General features: G+C 39.2%; 1 protein-coding gene across 7 annotated transcripts in view; it reads left to right on the forward strand.

Annotated features, from left to right (window-relative positions):
- The first annotated feature begins 13,478 nt into the window (after positions 1-13,478).
- LOC101426424 (zinc finger protein 596-like) overlaps positions 13,479-19,703 on the forward strand; it is a 64,680-nt gene continuing 58,455 nt past the window's right edge. The window contains exons 1-2 of one of the 7 annotated variants that reach the window (XM_071208413.1): positions 13,479-13,886; positions 16,326-16,935. The gene's annotated coding sequence lies outside the window, so the exon portion shown is untranslated. Of the gene's footprint in view, positions 13,887-13,976; positions 18,003-19,703 lie in introns of those variants that run through there. The other 6 variants (XM_058277312.2, XM_058277310.2, XM_058277309.2 and 3 more) reach the window with 6 other exon arrangements.

A 19,703-nucleotide genomic window follows, 5' to 3' on the forward strand; every position in this document is an offset into this window, starting at 1 on the left:
CAGTCTCAGTCAACTTCTATATTCTGCTGTACTCTGCTGTGTAGCAAAAGTGAGGCTTGCTTGCTGATGGTGAGTCACCTATTGAACAAGTCAAAATTGCTAGAAATTGTACAATGAAAACCAAGGTGTAAAAATCTTTATTCTGTAGTTCTGATCACTCCCACAGGTGAAAACTAAGAGTATTTCCAAATTAGTGTTCTAATCCTGAGTGAAGCCAGTTGCCCAAGGAGTGCCAGTTCACCAGGAGCATCTGACAGAGCGAATGAGTGTCAATCATTGAACAGCTTGGAATGTGTCTTCAGACAAAGCTAAGTGTCTGTTGCAATTTCTCTCTAAACATGGATAACTTAAAAAAAAATGTATATATGCTGTTCCCACCAGCTTTTAAGGAATGCCATCTTTATAGGCACCTAACCTTGTCTACCTCTGTAATCCAATGTGTCCTCTTTTAAAAACAGGTATTCCAAATTTTTAATTAAGTTTGTTTCTTTCAGAGTGAACATCTTATTAACCATATGAAAACTTCATCCAACTTCGTACAGAATGCCAGATCCATCTTCCTCCAGTTAGAATAAATTAAAGAGTTTTTACACCTTATTAGGCAATGACTACAGCCCATGGCCAGCAGGAAGCAGTTACAGAAAAGAGATCGTCTCCCTTCAGCACCCCTTTTAAATTAAAGGTGTAAACTCTTTAAGAGTAAAATAAAAGTAATAGATGGATCTGGAACCTGACTGGAAATCCACGTGAGTGCCAGTGGCAGCAGAATAACTGCGGGAGGCCCCTGCCCAAGATTCTGCTGTCCAGAATGAAAAGTTCTAAACTTCTAAAAACAGTCCTGGATGCTGTACTAAAGACTGATAAATAATCAATCAAGACAACAAACAGCCATCCACCTCATAGCTCCAACAATAATTATGCCAAAGCTTAGCAAGTTAAACTTTGGCAGAAAGGGGGGAATGATGTGGGCTATGGGTGGAGGGCTCTTTGTCTCTTCAGAGATAACTAAGTTGTTTGACTTGTGGGTGTGGAACTGTGGGGGGCTGCAGTCCTGCCCTTGGGGACTGGCAGCGGCTCCAGTCCCAGGAAATGTTTAACAATGCGGGGGCTATAAACTTTAAGTATTTAGGGGAAATGCAAAAACCAAATGTGCTAAAGGCTTATCTAGAATGTCTGGAGTCCATGCTAAAAGCTTACCTAAGATGTGGAAGATATATGCTAATTGAAGCCTATTGAGAACTGAAACAAAGGGACCATTTGGCCTTTCCCCTCTGTATAAAAGACGTTTGAAAATCTTGTTCAGGGCTCGGGATTCAAACTGAAAGCTCCCGAGTCCGGCCGGCCGTCAATAAACCATTTTTCCTTCTCAAAATCATTCCTGAGTCCTGGCCTCTCTATACTCAAATAATTGAACTTCTCTTAAATTCCATAACAATACTACTTAGAAAATTTGGAAAATTGTTAACCATGCCCTTTCCCCTTTCTGTGATTGGCATATTATATTCTTTCCTCAAATATTTCTATATAATTCTGTCCAAACTTTTTTTTATTATTTATTTATTTATTTAAAATTACATTAAAAAAATATGAGGTCCCATTCAACCCCCCCGCCCCCACCCCCCACTCCCCCCACAGCAACACTCTCTCCCATCATCATGACACATCCATTGCACCTGGTAAGTACATCTCTGAGCATCACTGCACCCCTAGTCAATGGTCCACATCATAGCCCACACTCTCCCATGTTCCATCCAGTGCGCCCTGGGGGGATCTACAATGTCCCGTAATTGTCCGTGAAGCACATCTCCTCGTCCCGAAAATGCCTCCACATCTCATCTCTTCCTCCCATTCCACAAACCCAGCTGCCACCATGGCTACCCTTCCCACACCCATTCCACATTTTCTCTGTGGACATTGGATTGGTTGTGTCCATTGCACATCTATGTCAAGTGGGGGCTTAGATTCCACATGGATACTGGATGTACTCCTCCTGCTTTCAGTTGTAGCCACTCTAGGCTCCATGGTGTGGTGGTTGACCTTCTTCAACTCGATGTTAGCCGAGTGGGGTAAGTCCAATAAATCAAAGTGTAGGAGCTGAAGTCTGTTGAGGCTCTGGGCCTGGGTGTCATATTATCAGTCCAGAGATTCAAAACCCCTAAATATATCTAAAACCCCAGCACCAACTACAATTCCATTAAAGTAGCATGCAAGTCTTGTGAAAAGAGATCCCCTCTGAGTCCAATTCCATCATTCAGAAACACCAGCTCCAAAGAAGGGCCATCTGCCATGGCAGTGAACCCCATCTGCCATGACCATAGGACCCATGGGTCTCTTTATCCCTCAAAAGAACCAATACCTGGGGTTGTATCTACTTTATCTGTCTCTCAGAATTCTGTCCAAACTTAATGAAAATTTTTCTAAGTTGAAAAAATATATGGCTCTGACTTCATACTTCTCATAGTGGGGGTAAGAGTGAGAAAGCTCTGGGGTCAGAAAGAGTTTCTGGGAAAGAAACTTATTAATAAAAATAATTATACTAAAATATCAAATATGATTGTTATACATTGGGATATTGTTGGAGTATTAGCCAGCATAAAGCATGCTGGGATACTTGACATGACTGCTTTAAACAGAAATGTTTGCATTTGGCATGGAAATAAATGGCTCGGAAAGAAGTCAGTGAAAGGAGACAGTAATTTTTTGTTCCTCATAGTATAGGTACATGTTAAGATCAATGTTTGTAGTGTTTGCTGAGTTTTTAATTGTAGTGTTGCTGGGGCTTTTTTGCCAAACAGAACATTGTTTGGGATTGTACAAATACTATGACTTGGTACAATAAACTTGTGAGTAGCATTTACTCTGATCCCCTGAACCCTGGTCTGCATGATTTTTTCATTTCTTCATGAGCTGCCATTGACAGGATACTATGTTTCTTGTTTTTGTTTTAATTATCTTTTTTTTTAAAGTTAACAGATCACACATAATATTACATTAAAAAACATAAGAGGTTCCCATATACCCCACTCCCCAACCTCCCCCCTTCATTTTTTTATTGTACTTTTTCCCCATTGTAAGCACAAGGAAAATATACATTAAGTATATCCAGATAGAAATGAGAAGGGACTCAAAATGGAACAATACAAAGAATACAAATAAGTAAGTAGGCATTAGTTGAAGAATTGAGGGTCAAACAAGGATATAACATTCACAAAGACTAAATAACAAAATGGCAGAAGAGATGGCTCTAGAGAAAGTTAGACACTATAGGCAAGGCACACAACTCCATGATATCAGGTCCCCATTGATGAGGCTTACCTTGGAATATATAATGGCAATTTCCCTCGCACGATTCTTTTACCACTTTTATTTAAACCTATAATTGGCACTATGTTCCTGATAGTGTGGAATTGTTTATTAAGAATTTTCCCCACATAAGCAACTATAAAATCCCTAATACCCCTTCCTAGAAGTAGCTGACCTGGCTGTGCATTAATCTTCCCTCAGTAGCTTGTTAGCATCTTATACTTAAGACATTAGCTAGAAGTTCAGTTCTAGTGATAGGAAAAAGACATCTCATTGTAAAAGCAGACCAGATGGCATCAGCTGGCATCCTATGGCTCACTAAATCAGTGACTTCCCACTTAAGGACCAAAGGCCAGACATGCCAAAGTGGTCAACAGAAAGGAAAGTTGTGTAAGCCCTGAATTTAGGAGCCTGCACATCAAGATCTAACTCTTAACTAGGATTAATTAAACACAAGGATAAGGTTGATATGCTGAAGGAAAAACAAAATTAAGAAGTGTATCCCGTTCCTCATTACAAGACCCTTGAAAAAATCCCATCTTTGCTGATCTAGCAAAACTGTGCCACATAGCCTGCAATTTATTTTTCCTTATATTTCTTTCCCTGCATATGAAACTCCTACTTATATTCCCAAATGGAGCTAGTTTTGGGAAGATTCCTCCAATTCCTTGTTTGTGCACTCACAGTAAATCACCTTTTCACTAAGAGACCTGGTTCTCCTTTGTAGCACTGGTCTGAGCAGACCCTCTGTTGGAAATAGTCATACTCACAATTACAGTTTTGAGTGAGCCAGTAGGAGCCTTGCTGCCCTGGGACTCAGTCTTCGAGAATAGCCTGATCCATTCTCATCAGTCATGAGGCTTCCCTGGATCCCTGAGTTCCACGCCTATCAGCTGCCTGGGGATTTCCCTGGAGGACTGGGGCTGCAGGTTATAGGCAAGGTTTCTTCCATTGGCAGACCCTGGTGCATTTGATAGCTGGAAAATGGGCTTATTCAAAATTTCTTTTCTTTAGCTGCCCTGATAGATGCAAATACCTTTGCCAGATCTAGTTGAACTGGTTTTCTATTAACTTAGGTTTTTAGGAGATATCAGGGATTAAACCCAGGACCTCATACAGGGGGAGGAAGTTCTCAAACACTGAGCTACATCCACCCCCTCTATTAACCTAATCTTAGTAGTTTAACCTTTGTTCTTAGTTATTAGAAGGACAATAATCAGATCTTCCCAGTTCTACTTCTAGAAATGTTAGGAATAAGATGGCATATCAGCAATACCAGAGAATAGTGCCAGAAGCACCTAATAACCCTGGATATCTATAACTTCCCCGGGACAAAAGGTGGTGAACTCGGACATCAATCAATAGTTTTGCATACAGGAGATAACACAGGCTTAAGAAATTTGCTCACATTCCTCTGATGAGACCCTGTAAAAACACTCTAGAGTCATTAACCACATGGCATGCATCACTTGATCCTCAACCTCTATTTCTCCTATAAAAACCTTAGCCCCCCTTCTAACATTGAATTAGTTTTGAGAACATTACCCCAGTTCCTTGCTTGTACACTTACAGTAAATCACCTTCATACCTAGACTTGTTTGTTTTTTGTAGTGCCAGATCATACTTTCCCATCTACTGGACATAGTCATTTTAATAGTAACAGATTTTCTTGAGCCAGCAGGACCCCTGCTGCTCTAGGGATGTGCCCTGTTCCTCAAGCAGCCCTGATTTGGGTCTCATCAGCCATGGGACTTCCCCAGAATGCTCAGCAATGTGCCTCGCAGCTGTCCAGTGATTTCCCTGGAGGACTGAGGCTGGAGGTTCTGGGCAAAATTTTTATCATGGATGAACACTAGGTACTTTGGGTTAAGGTGACTATTTTTTTCCTTTGTTTCAGGAGGTTCCAGGGCTTGAATCTAGGATCTTGTCCCTGGAAAGCAGGCACTCAACCACTTGAGCTCTATCCATTCCATGAAGGTGATTCTGAAGCTGAGTCTTCATCTATGCTAGGTACATGTGTCAAATTCTTTCTTCTCTTTTGATCTGTGCTTGCTTTAACTTGATAAGTCTGCTCATGCTAAAGGGACATCTGTATTGGTTTTGTCAGTCTGTTCATGCTGAGGATTTTGCTGAAATTTGAATTGATCTGAGGTCATGAATATAAACCTTGTTGGTCTGAGTCCCATTATCTGTGATCTTAGATATTGGGCTCCCCTGTTGATTTCAAAATTTTTCTTTGGAATTGGGAACGTATTGATTTTGAGGAACCCCTGTTCTTGAAATTCTGTGTTTGTGACTTCTCTTGGTGTTGTCTAGCTGTGGGAAATTCTAGAATGTGCTGCCTGGGTCTTCCTTGATGTGTGTTTTAGACAATAGGTCAAAAATTTGAGGGGATCCCCCAAAGAAAAGGATTTTCTGTTGCAATACAACCTGGCCACAAAATATATTGGATGATGGTGAATAATGGCCTAAGAATGGGTTGTTAAATGTTAATACTATCTTTGCAATTAGATTTGTTTTATAATTAAAAAATCACAAATGTGATGCCTATATTAGCTGAGGTACCTATATTAGTCAAGGTTCTCTAGGGACCAGAATCAACAAGGGATATCTGTCCATAGTAAGAGAGCTGTCAGATTCTCTCAAGCAGCAGTGGGGATGCCCAAGTCCAGGTACTGCAGGCAGGCTGCAACCAGGAGCTCCGATGAAAGTCTAGTGATATTTCTTGACAAGTTCTGAGAGATGTTAGCTGTCCGAAGACGAGCTGGGAAATTCTCTCTCAATGCTGGAATCTCTTCCACTTTTAAGGCATTCAGTTTGTTGTGTTAAGGTCACTCATTGCTGATGGCTATCTCCCTGACTGATGTGATTATAACCAACTATCTATAATTACCACTGCAGTAAAGTCAGTGGTGACTAAAGTCCTGAAATGCCCTTGCATTACAGTTAGCCCAGTGCTTGCTTGACCAAACAATAGGCCCCAATTACCTGGTGGAGTTGACACAATAGCCTGATCATCACAGTACCTTATGTTCAAATTTTCTTAGGATTCTACAATGACTATGATGCCTTGAAAAAATGTAAATTGCTAGTTTTAAAGAGCTAAAAGAAACTTTCTAGCAGCTGAGGTGAGGGATCCATTAGATGATATTCCTTTTCCTTCTCTGCCACCCCTTGTGGGTTCAGTGTTAAGCATTTTTTCAAGTGCTAATTTTTTTTGCCATTTTTATTTCTTCTTTGGACAAATATCTATTCAAGTCTTTTAACCACTTTTTAATTGGAGCATTTATCTTTTTACTGTTGAGTTGTAACATCTCTTTTTATATTCTGGTTATTAAACCCTTATCGGACGTGATTTTCCAATGTTTTCTCCCATTGAGTTTGCTGCCTTTTCATCCTTTTAACAAAGTCCTGTGAAGTGCAAAAGTGTTTAATTTTGAGGAGGTACTATTTATATATTTTTTGTTTTGTTGCGTATGCTTTGGGTGTAAGGTCTAAGAAACCACCACCTACTAAAAAGTCTGACGAAATTTCACTACATTTTCTTCTCTTATGTTTATGGTCCTGCCTTTTATATTTAGGTCTTTGATCCATTTTGAGTTGATTCTTGCATAGTGAGTGAGATAGGGGTCCTCTTTCATTCTTTTGATTATAGATATCCAGCTCTCCCAGCACTATTTTTTGAAGAAATTCTTTTGTTCTCTTAACAGAGACTTGGTAGGTTTGTCAAAATCCAGTTGGCCATAGAGATGAGGGCTTATTTTTGGATTCTCAATTCTATTCCACTGATTCCTGTGTCTATTTTATTCAAGTACGATGCTGTTTTGACCACCATAGCTTTGAAATTTGTTTCAAGTTCAGGCAGAGAAATTCCTCCCATGTCCTTCTTTTTTGAAATCTTTGGACATTTTGGGTGCACATTCTCTTCCAAATGAATTTGGAAATTGCCTTTCCTAGTTCTTTAAAAGTAGGCTGTTGGAATTTTGATTGGTATTGCATTAAATCTATAAATCAGTTTAGGTAACATCGACATCTTCAAGATATTTATTCTTCTTCTCCATAAACACGGAATGTCTTTCCTTTTGTTTAGGTCTTTTAAATTTTCTTCTAGTACTGTTTTGTAGTTTTCTGCATATAGCTCCCATACTTCTTGGTTGAATTAATTTCCAGGTATTTGAGTCTTTTTGTTGCTATTTCCAATGTGATTTCCCCCCTGAATTCCTCCTCAGATTGTTCAATACTATTGTGCAAGAACGTTACTGATTTTTGCATGTTGAGCTTGTATCCTGCCATTTTGTTGAACTTGTTCATTAGTTCAAGGAGCTTTGTTGTAGACATTTGGGAATTTTCTAAACATAGGATCATGTCATCTGCAAACAGAGTTATATTTCTTCTTTTCCTATTTGGCTGTCTTTTTTTTTTTTTTCTGTCTAATTGCTCTAGCTGGAACTTCTAGCATAATGTTGAATAACAATTGTGACAGTGGGCATTTTTGTCTTGTTCCTGATCTTAGAGGAGATGTTTTCAAACTTTTCCCATTGAGTATGATGTTGGCTATGGGATTTCCATATATGCTTTTTATCATGTTGAGGAATTTTCCTCCTATTCCTATGTATTTAAATGTTTTTGTCAAGAAAGGATGATGGATTTTGCTGAATGCCTTTCCGCAGTGATTAAGATGATCTTATGGTTTTATTCCTTCAATTTTTCAATGTGTTGTATTACATTCATTTTTTTTTTTTAATGTTGAAGTGGCCTTGCATACCAGGACTAAATCCCACTGTGTCATGATGTGTAAAATTTTTGAAAAGCGGTTGGATTCTATTTGAAAGTATTTTGTTTAGAATTTTTGCGTCTATGTTCATTAGAGAGATTGTTCTGTAAGTTTCTTTTCTTGTTGCATCTTTATCTGCCTTTGGTATTAGGATGATGTTGGATGCATAAAATGTGCTGCATAATGTTTCCTACTCTTCAAATTTTGGAAGGGTTTAAAGAAGATGGTCTTAATTTTTTTTCAAATTGTTAGACTTCACATGTGAAGGCATCTTGTCTAGGATTTTCTTAGTTGGGGGATTTATGATGACTGATTCAATCTCTTTAAATGTGATTGGTTTGGTAAGTTCTTCTGTTTCTTTTAGCATCAGTGTAGGTTGTTTGTTCATTTCTAGGAATTTGCCCATTTCATCTGGGTATCTGGTTTTTAATGTACAGTTTCTCATAATGTCCTCTTATGATCCTTTTATTTCTGTGGGGTCCTTCATAACTTCACCCCTTTCATTTCTAATTTTATTTATTTGCATCTTCTCTCTTTTTTTCTTTGTTATTCTAGCTAGGTGTTTGATAGCTCTCAAAGTACCAGCTTTTGATTTTGTTCATTTTCTCTGTTATTTTTATTTCTTTTCTTCTATTTCATTTATTTCTTATCTAATCATTATATTTCTTTCCTGCTTCTTGCTTTTGGAGTAATTTGCTCTTCTTTTCCTAGTTTCTCCAGTTCTTCAAGTAGCTTTTTGATTTTATCTTTCTCACCTTAATATAGGTGTTCATGGCTATAAATTTTCCTCTCAGGACTGCCTGTGTTGCATCCCATTAGTTTTGATATGTTGTGTTCTTGTTTTCATTCATCTTAATATATTTACTGATTTTACTTAAAGTTTCTTCTTTGACCCAATGATTACTTAGGAATATGTTGTTCAGCCTCCACACATGTAAATTTACCTCTTTTTTGTGTATAATTGATTTCTAGTTTCTTTCCATTATCATCTTAAAACTGGCTTTGAATAATTTTAATCTTTTTATATTTATTGAGACTTGCATTGTGACCTATTTCATCTATCTTGATGAAAGATCCAGGAGCAGTTGAGAAGAATGCATAATTCAGTGTGTTTGGGTGCAATGTTCTGCATTGTCTTTTAGGTCTATCTTGGTTTTTTTTTTTTTTTTTTAAAGATTTATTTATTTATTTAATTTCCCCCCCTCCCCTGGTTGTCTGTTCTTGGTGTCTATTTGCTGCGTCTTGTTTCTTTGTCCGCTTCTGTTGTCGTCAGCGGCACGGGAAGTGTGGGCGGCGCCATTCCTGGGCAGGCTGCTCTTTCTTTTCATGCTGGGTGGCTTTCCTCACGGGCGCACTCCTTGCGCGTGGGGCTCTCACGCCGGGGACACCCTTACGTGGCACGGCACTCCTTGCGCGCATCAGCACTGCGCATGGCCAGCTCCACACGGGTCAAGGAGGCCCGGGGTTTGAACCGCGGACCTCCCATGTGGTAGACGGACGCCCTAACCACTGGGCCAAAGTCCGTTTCCCTATCTTGGTTTTTATGTTACTCCAGTTCTCTATTTCCTTGTTGATCTTCTGTCTAGTTGTTCTATCTAATGCTGTGAGTGGTGTATTGAAGTCACCAACTATTATTGTAGAGATGTTGATTTTTTCCTTCATTTTTGCCAGAATTTGCCTCATGTATTTTGGGGTACCCTGTTTAGGTGCAGAGATATTTATAACTCTTATTTCTTCCTCATGATTGTCGTCCTTTCATTAATGTATAATGTCCTTCTGAGTCTCTTATAAGCAGCAGATTGATGGCTCATGCTTTTTTACCAATTCTATCGTCCTGTATGTCTTAACTGAGGAATTTAATCCATTAACTTTCAATGATATTACTGTAAGTGCAATATTTTCTTACACTATTGTATTCTTTCTTTTCATATATTATATTTTTGTCTGTGTTTTTATTCTTTTGATTATAATGTCCTGCATCTCTCCCTGCAATATTATTCAGGACAACTCCAAGTCCCAAAAATGTCTCATATCACACCTCTTTCTCATTCTTCCTTCCTTAACCAACTCCTGTGGCTACTGTCTCCACATCAATGATATAATTTCTTCCATTGCTGGAGTCACAAATGTTCTATAGTAGAATACCAGTAAGTCCACACACCAGTCCATATTTTTTCCTTTATTTTTTAAATTATTCTCCTTTTTTATAAGATAAATAGATTACACAAACTGTTATGCTGAAAAACATAAGAGTTTCCCTTCCAGTCCATATTTTTTTCCCCAATCCTGAGGATTCTGGGATGGTGATGCCCACTCTGCCTCTAAATTGAGAGGGGGCTTAGATCCCACATGGCTGATGGATGCAATTCTCCTGCTTACTGTTGTACACACTCTCAGGTCCCTGGTATGGTGGTTGAATTCCCTCACCTACTTATTAGGTGACCTGTGTAAGTTCAACGAACTTAAGAGTAGGTGTTGTGATTCTCCTGAAACTCAGGGCTCAGCTGGCACATTGACTGCCCAGAGATTAAAGTCTTCTGGGCATACACCAACCCAACCATCAACCACAGGTTCCAGATCTGTCTACTGTTTCCTATCTTACTAACCTGCTTTACTACCACTCCTCGGTTTGGGTTCTGTGCCTCCTAAAGGGAAGACGAGAGGATGCTGCCTCCTGCTATAACAGAGCTAGACACCAGTGAAGCAGTACCAGACTCTGCCCCCACAGCAATAGAGCTAGACACACCTCTACTGCAACAGGTGAGGCCACAGGCCAGGAGACCCTACTGCATCTTGCAGGTAGCAGATGTGCCTCGGTCTGTTGGGCACTACCCCCTCATGCGGGAGGTCCTGGGTTTGGTTCCCAGTGCCTCCTGGAGAACGGGAGTGTATCCGTTTGATTAACTATGAATTCCAAAAATATATTTTGGATTAAGTTTGTAATCTGGTCTGTACCTTGGTGTGATTAAGTTATGACTAGGGCTTTGATTGGGTCTAGTCATTAGGGTGTTTAGTCCCCACCCCTTGGTGGGTGGGGGCTCACAGATAAAAGGCATGGCAAAGGACAGACTTGAGGGTTTTTTTTTTTTTTTTTTTTATTTTTTTTATTATTGACTTTGTAATAATATTACATTAAAAATATATATGTGAGGTCCCATTCATCCCCACCCCCCCCTCCCACTCCCCCCCCAACAACACTCGTTCCCATCATCATGACATATCCATCGGATTTGGTAAGTACATCTTTGGGCACCTCTGCACCTCATAGACAATGGTCCACATCATGGTCCATACTCGCCTCCATTCCATCCAGTGGGCCCTGTGAGGATTTACAATGTCCGGTGATTACCTCTGAGGCACCATCCAGGGCAGTTCCATGACCCAAAGACGCCTCCACCTCTCATCTCTTCCTGCCTTTCCCCACACCCATCGTACACCGTGTCCACTTTTCCCAATCCAATGCCACCTCTACTTGAGGGTTTTTGATGTCAGAGTTTTGATGTTGGAGTTTGATGCTGAAGCCTTAAGCAAGTCCCAGGAGGAGAGGACCTGAGCCAGAAGAATACCGAGAAATAGAGATGGCTCCTTAGTCACAATAAAAACCTCAGGGATAGTGACAGATGCATTCACCTGATCATCTATAGCTGACGTGGTGGAGATACAGAGGAGCTGAACCCAGAGGAACCCAGGAAGACTGAACCCTCATAGATGTCAGCAGCCATCTTCCTCTGACACATAGAAATAGAGTTTGGTGAGCGAAGTAACTTATGCTTCATGACCTGGTAACTGAAAGCTCCTACCAAAAATAAATACCCTTTATAAAAACCATCAGATTTCTGGTATTTGTAGCAGCACCTCTTTAACTGACTAATACAGAATTTGGTACCGAGGAGTGGGGAAGTGCTTTTGCAATTATCATAAAGCTGGAACAGCTTTATAAATGGGTAAGGGGTACTTTTTGGAGGAATTGTGAGATGCTTGATAGAAAAGGCCTAAATCACTTTGAAGAGACTGTTGTTAGCAATATGGATGCTAAAGAGACTTTTTATGAAACCTTAGAAGTAAATGATGAAACTATTATTGGAAACTGGAGGAAAGGTGATCTATGTTTTAAAGTTTCAAAGATCTTAGCAAGACTAACTCCTGGTGTTTTATGGATGGCAGAATTTGAAAATGGTAAGCCTTGGCATATAGTTGAAGAAATTTCCAAAGTAAATCCAGAGAATGCGGCTTGCCTCCTGCTTGCAATTTATAGCAAAATGATAAATGAGACAGATATAGTGAGGACTGAACTGTCAGGCACACAGAAAAGAGAAACTAATTCTGGAAAATTCAAGCCTCTGGAAATCAAGCTCCCAGACAAAAGTGCAGTTTTTGGTTTTTTTTACAGTTTTGTTAAATTTTTTGTAACACTTTGTAACACTTTAAATTTGTAAGTATACAAATTTAAATTTTGCAAAATTTGGAGAGTGTTTTTCCCTTAAATGAATTACTTTTATTTATTAGGACATAAATAATAAGCATTTAAAATATCTATTTTAAATTATACTCTATTTTTATTATAATATTTTGAGATTGCAGTGTATTGCAATATACTGCTATATTGCACCTTTACTTTTTTTTCAAATAGATATATCTAAATTTTTGCATGACTCTTACCAGCAACCCTGTAAATTAATTGGCAATGATTTGGGAATCCAGTCCCGTAAGTATGAATGGTAAGACTGAATTCTTCACAAGGCCCACTGAATCTTCATTAGTATTTAGGTGATCTTATTAATGTAGAATTTAGAACCCAGAGGGAGAAGAAGAAGGATTTTAAAGACCACTAGAAGTTTAGCTTTTCCAATTTCTGTGACTCCAGGAGTATTAACGTATCTTTAACCAATTTGAATAAAGCTCTCAAAAATTTTTATTGTTAACTTAGTAAACTATGTGGAGGTAGGAAAATATACATAAAACAAACAGACAGACACAAATCACAGAAACACAGAAGCACTGAAAATATAGAACTTACTGTTTCCCACAGCAACTGTAGAGAAACAGTAAAGAGACAGAAACAGAAGAGAATTCTCTTATCTAATGGTTGAAAATAAAAGCCATGACAGAAAACGGACTTTAGCTCAACAAACAGACTTTGACCTCAGTTGCAACATGGTGGGAGATCAAAAATCTGGGAGAGGCTAGCCAAGTGAGCCTAAGATGACCCCAAAGAGGATGGAACACAAAGAATCCCTGCAGGTAATGTGCTCTTCTCCTAGGTATCTGAGGCGTCATCCTGCAAGCGACCTTTGGATTCCACTTCTGTACACTGAGTACTGTTATGCTGAAAATAAAATAAACAGACGTAAAAAGAGGGTGCAGAGCATGTTCATTGAGCTAGAGTTATATTTAATTCAGGAGCAGCAGAAAAGAGGTTTCTGCTCAAAGGGGTGAGGTGGGGAAGATGCTTATATGATGGCTTGAAGCAGAGGAAAGGTGTGGAGGAATGGGGATGAATAAAGAGGACATGAATTATGGTTAGTACATGTGCTCCATGAACTACGTGGATTACAGAGGCTCTGGTGTCCTTGAGGACCAGCTCATTAATCAGCAAGCAGGAGGTTGGTGGAAGGTTATGGCTGTCTGCTGAAGATCAGGAGGCTTTGATGGTGTCAGCCTGAAAGCTTTGTTGGAGTTCTTCCTCCCAGGCTGGGGCAGGGTTTTTATAAGCACCACGAAGGATCTGTATGTCAACCTGCTTCATTTAATGTCTGTTTCTTCTCTATAATTCCCTGGATAAAAATGGAGGCTCAAGCAAATAAAAATGGTTAGTAACATCATTTATCATTGAATTTCACAGGAAGCCGGGGTTAATGATCTCCAGCAGTGAACCCTTGGGCTGAGCAACTGTTTTCCAAGGTGATATCATCTGCAGCACTGAGCTCCTGGGCTGGGATGATGTCCTCTGAGAAATAGGCAGAGGTATTCTTCCCAAAGGAGACTAATTTGGATTTGTGAGGGTCATGGTTTTTACCTCAATTGCATTAAAATGAGACTGAGCTGTTTGTACAATATGAAAGCAACATTAGGCCAAAGGTTTGACTTGCAAATATCTCTTAAATCAAGGGGTTTATGGGTGCACAGCTGGGAAAGTGTGCTGTAATTTGAACGAAGAGCCAGTACCTGATTAGCATGATTAAAGCCCCAATTAATGGTGCAGAATATAAAAGCTCCCAATGGCCCAAGGTTTCACCCAGTTAGGTGATGAGAAGGAATCTTTTGCAAATAGGTTTTAAATTATATGGCCTGATTTGTGTGCGTGTTGCAAATAATGTGTCAGATTGTTGGGTAATTAAAAGATTTGTGACTGAGAATGGACTTCGAACATTAGACTGTAGTCAGCCCCTCCAATTTATTCAACTATTATGGGTCATTTGGCTCCATTTTTGGTTCAATGAAGTTTACACAAACCTCCTTAATCAATTCAAGAAGTTGAAGGAAAATATGATTTATGAGATAAAAAAAATAGTAAGGTGACACTGTGTTCACATAAGGAACAATGTGAAAGCCTGCAAAGGAAAGAAACGGAGCTTATAGGAATGAGAGCCAGAATGGATGACCTCAGAAATGCATTAGAGGAACATAACAGCAGATTTGAATTGGTCAAAGACATGAGTGATTTCAAGGACAGAATATCTGAAGTGGAAAATACAGGAGAACAAAAAGAGAAAAGAATGTACCAAATGGAACAGGGTCTCAGATGATTGAAAGATGATTGAATGATAGAGTGAAACAAACAATCATATGCATTACAGGTGTTCCAAAAAAGGAGAAGACAATAGGAAAGGGGCAGAAAGAATATCTGAGGAAATAATACCTGGAAATATTGCAATCCTTACGAATGACAACAAAATCAATATTCAAGAAGAAAAACCCCAAACGAAATAAATCTCAAATCACTTACTCTGAGACATCTGCTAATCACAATGTCAAATGTCAGAGATAAAAAGAGGTTACTGAGGGCATAATGAGGAAAGAAATGTGACACTTACAAAGGAGCCTCAATAAGTTTCAGTGCCTATTTCTTATCAGAAACCATGGAGACAAGAAGAGAGTGGTACAATATATTTAAGACACTTAAAGAAAAAATACTTCCAGCAAAGAATTCTTTACCCAGAAAATCTATCCTTCAGAAATAAAGATGAGTTTAAAGTCTTCACAGACAAAATCTGAGAGAATATGTCACCAATTAAATGGATCTATAATAGATACTAAAGTGTGAGGTACAAGCAGAAAGGAAAAGACAAAGACAAATGGCTTGGAGAAGAGTATAGAAATGAGTATTATAAATAAGGATGACTGGAATCATTAAAGAACAAAAAATATTAAGCTATGAAAATCAAAAGCCAAGGAATCAAATGGAAGAAGTTGATGTGGGCTATGGGTGGAAGGCTCTTTGTCTCTTCAGAGATAACTAAGTTGTTTGACTTGTGGGTGTGGAACGGTAAGAGGCTGCAGTCCTGCCCTTAGGGACCAGCAGCGGCTCCAGTCCCAGGAAATGTTTAACAAAGCAAGGGCTATAAACTTTTAAGTATTTAGGGGAAATGCAAAAACCAAATATGCTAAAGGCTTATCTAGAATGTCTGGAGTCGATGCTAAAAGCTTACCTAAGATGTGGAAGATATATGCTAATTGAAGCCTATTGAGAACTGAAACAAAGGGACCATTTGGCCTTTCCTCTCTGTATAAAAAACGTTTGAAAATCTTGTTCAGGGCTCGGGATTCAAACTGAAAGCTCCCGAGTCCGGCCGGCCGTCAATAAACCATTTTTCCTTCTCAAAATCATTCCTGAGTCCTGGCCTCTCTATACTCAAATAATTGAACTTCTCTTAAATTCCACAACAGAGATATATGGGGAAAATATCAATAATGTAACTTCTGGACTCTAGTTACGGGTGATGTTGCAATATTTTTGTAGCAACAGCAAAGATGGCACTAAATCAGTATTGAAGGTAAAAAAAATTATATGGAGTTTAGATTTATGAGATATAAAATAATTATTTTTCTTCATTTTCTTCAATAACAAGTAGACATTTCCCATGTCTTTTAAGCAATCTGTTTATCTTTCTAGAAGAGCAGTAGAGAAAGTATTGAGTTAGATTTTGGGATAAAAAAAGATAAACATGCCTGCACAGAAAATTTTCTAGTAATGTTCCATAATTTGTTAAGCTGCCATTCGTCTGTTATTCTATTTTTTGAATTTCAGTTGAGATAAAGTGTAAAAAAAAAAAAGGACTATGGATGACGTCATCAACAGAGCGACAGAAGAAATCCCTGGGGGGGAAAAAACCTCTCCTCTTATTCAGTGAATTTTCCAACCCAACTGCTGAAGGATACCGTCTGCCAGGAGACCGAAGAACTGCACCATGCAGTGAATCAGAAAAATGAGCTTTATTTGGACTTACTAACAGGAGAGAGTGTCGGGAGAAGGCGGTCTGAAGAACGGAGGTCGCGCTTTGCAAAAGAGGTAGGAAAAAATGAGGGGAAATATGAAGGGTCTCAGCTAGGGTCACATGAAGCACACAGATGGGGTCTACTGGTGTTATGGTAGGAAGGAAGGAGAAGATTTTAGTTTATGATACCATCTGTATGTTCTTTTCCTTCGTGGGAGGGTGGTTACCCAGTGGTTAATCGTTAACTTCTGAGTACCTGAGGCAGGCAGCCACGTGTTACAGGCTTTGTTTCAATTAAGTGGGGGGGAGCCCGGGCTTGGCTCCCACTGTGAAAAATGTAAGGGGAGATTCCAGAACTATGGACGACGGTAGAGACTGGAGAAGGACTCCACAAATGCTGAACTGAAGAAAGAGAAATCGCAGGTAGGAAACTTCTCTCCAGGACCTGCCAGTCCTCTTCCCTTCCCTCTCAGTAGGTCTTGTGCAGAGCTTGGGAGTTCTCCTGAGGCAGCAGGCAGCCTCGGCCCCACTCACCACAGAAATGCATTTTAGACTAACTCGCATGAGTGAGTTAGTACCACACGCATTTCCAGGCACAGAGATCCAGTTGCACGGAGATCCAGGGTGGAAAAATATCTGCTGAGGAATGAGGAAAACAGAAGGGCTCCTGAATGGGGGTGGGGAGTAAAACTGCTGCAGAATGGCAGTGGCTGAGAGGTGCACTCGCTTAATCCAGTTACTGGCAGCGGGACTCCCTAAATGCAGAAAGGACTTTAGTGGATGGACTCAACTTTCTGGAATGACCCCATAAGACTCCAGAGGCAGGATAACCTAGCAGAGAAGAAACTTGAGCAGAAAGCCTCACAGGAAAAAAAAAAAAAAAGAAAAGTGGGGAGGATTAAACTTAACTGCTGTTAAGATTGCAGGGTCCCAGAAATGAAAAACGTAAGGAAAATGGGGCACTGAGTGAAGAAGAGAATTTAAACACACCATAGAAGCTGGGGAATATATTCTGCACAAATCCAAACAGATCAGATCAAGATTCCTGCTAAAGAAAGAGAGGAGGGAAACTGGCAAGTTGAAGCAGATTGTTATGTTTCAGGTACTGAGGAAAGGAGCTCATACATGAGATAGGAAAAAAATGTAATGGGAGTAGTCCAGTGAGAAGGTTTAGACTGATTATAAGCTCCTAATGGGCTGCAAATGGAGGAAGTGCACATTGCCCCGACCGATACCAGCTATTAAGGCAATTTATTCGCCAGGAAACTATTTTATATAATTTCCACAATGAAAATATTGCATGGAGAATAATGTAACTTCAGATAAGGTGATGTGTACAGATTTATTGCTAGGCATACTATCATTTGTCCTTGCATCCTAGTGTTTGTTGTATTGAGAATACAAATGAAGAGCTGACCAAGATGTATTTTTGTTGTGACTATCTTGCAGATCCAGTGTCTTAAACATGAAAGTGGACATGTGTTTTTAAGGTAACTTGTAGTTCATGGAGGCATATGGACTAGTATAGAAAAGTTTCCAAGTTCTTCTATGATAACTGATAACTGTTTAATTCTTTAGACTAGTTATGACTCCATTGTGGTTGAAACTGAGCAAAAGCAGGTACTTTTCTCCCAATGAACTTTAAAGACCAATTCCTGAGAGACTGTGATTTCAAGAGAGAAAGTTTGTTTGCTAGTGTAGCAATGAGGTCTGGGCCCAAAGACCCAAAAATCTGCCTCCCTGACTTTGAGGAGATTAGGGTTTTTATGGATTCAAGCAGGGAAGGCTGGAGTGGTTACCATCACAATAGTACATATACGCAAGTGTAGGCCTCACATTGAAATACCGTAAACAAAGGTAAGATCAGAGTAGAGCAACCATCAGAACAGTAAGTACACACAAGGCTGAGCCTAGTTTGAAATAACTGTAAAGAAGGGTGAGGTTGATCTAGGCAGTTTCATTAAACTCAGGTATTAGCTTTTGACTTTTCTATAATACACTGAAAAAATAAGAGAAAGTATCAATATAACAATTCAGTATTCATAAACTTTTCTTATGTTTTATTTAGAAGATACCAGAAATTGAACCTGGACCTTGTACTTGTGAGCAGGTACTCAGCCACTGAGCTACACACACTGCTTGTTAATTCTAATTCTTGGTTACAATGTTACAGGTCCAAGAAAGCTTAAAACAGAGTAAAGAGGACCTTGACTTTATTATTCATATTTGATATGAAACAAATGGTGCAGTTTGAGCCAAAGAAACTGAAGCATTTGGGACAAGAAAGAAATTTGTTATCAACAGAACAATGAGATCTGCTGCAATGTGCATAGATCAGGAACTATGGTGCCAAATCCAACAGTGTGTGAGGTTACCTCTCTTTGAAACGTCCTGGGAGAAACAGACAATGGCATTGTGTTTCCAGGCCAGTGCAAGGACAGAGCATATGTAAGGACAGGGAAATATAAAGATTTTATTCATTTTAAGTATTATTAAATTAAATTGTATGTGAGGACTTCTTTATGTGATGACTTGATTCATCATCTTGGAAATAAACATCCTACTGTGTGACATGGTCTACTTCACATCTTGGCTAGTTTGATTTTTAACTCTCCAGTGTTATGGTTAAGTCCAGGAGTGTGTGGATCTTTTTTAGTTGAGTGATACAGACCCATGGATCAATCCCTGTAATTAAGTTGCAGTGTCAGAAGTTTAGAATACTTGGCAGGGTTCATTTTAATGAGGCTCTAGGGCTGTCTTTACCTCTGTCATTTCCAGTAGACCCATTATCCTGCTGCCAGGTTGTGATTAATGGGGTGCCTGTCATGTGGTAAAGGAAAAGTGTCCTTTACCTTTTGAAGATAATGTTTTATGCACTAAGGATTTACAATTGGGTCATATTATGTTGTGACAGTAAGTGATAAGTTCTCAATGTTATTCACAGGGACAGGTCTGCTAGTAACAATTTCATATGGGAAGAGAGTGTTTCCAAAGGGAATGCTGTGAATAAACATGAGGGCAAAATTTCAAATTCTGGGTCAGGGTAGGCCAGATTCTTCAGTGTATTTATTTATTTGTTTTTCTTTTTTCTTTTCAAACCCTTGTGTCGAGGGCTGACTCTTAAGAGTATTTAGACAAATTTAACTTAAGTTTATAATTACAACTGTTTTAATTGTGGTTATTATGACATG

Source organism: Dasypus novemcinctus, chromosome 16 (assembly GCF_030445035.2).
Source record: "Dasypus novemcinctus isolate mDasNov1 chromosome 16, mDasNov1.1.hap2, whole genome shotgun sequence".
Lineage (NCBI taxonomy): Eukaryota > Metazoa > Chordata > Mammalia > Cingulata > Dasypodidae > Dasypus > Dasypus novemcinctus.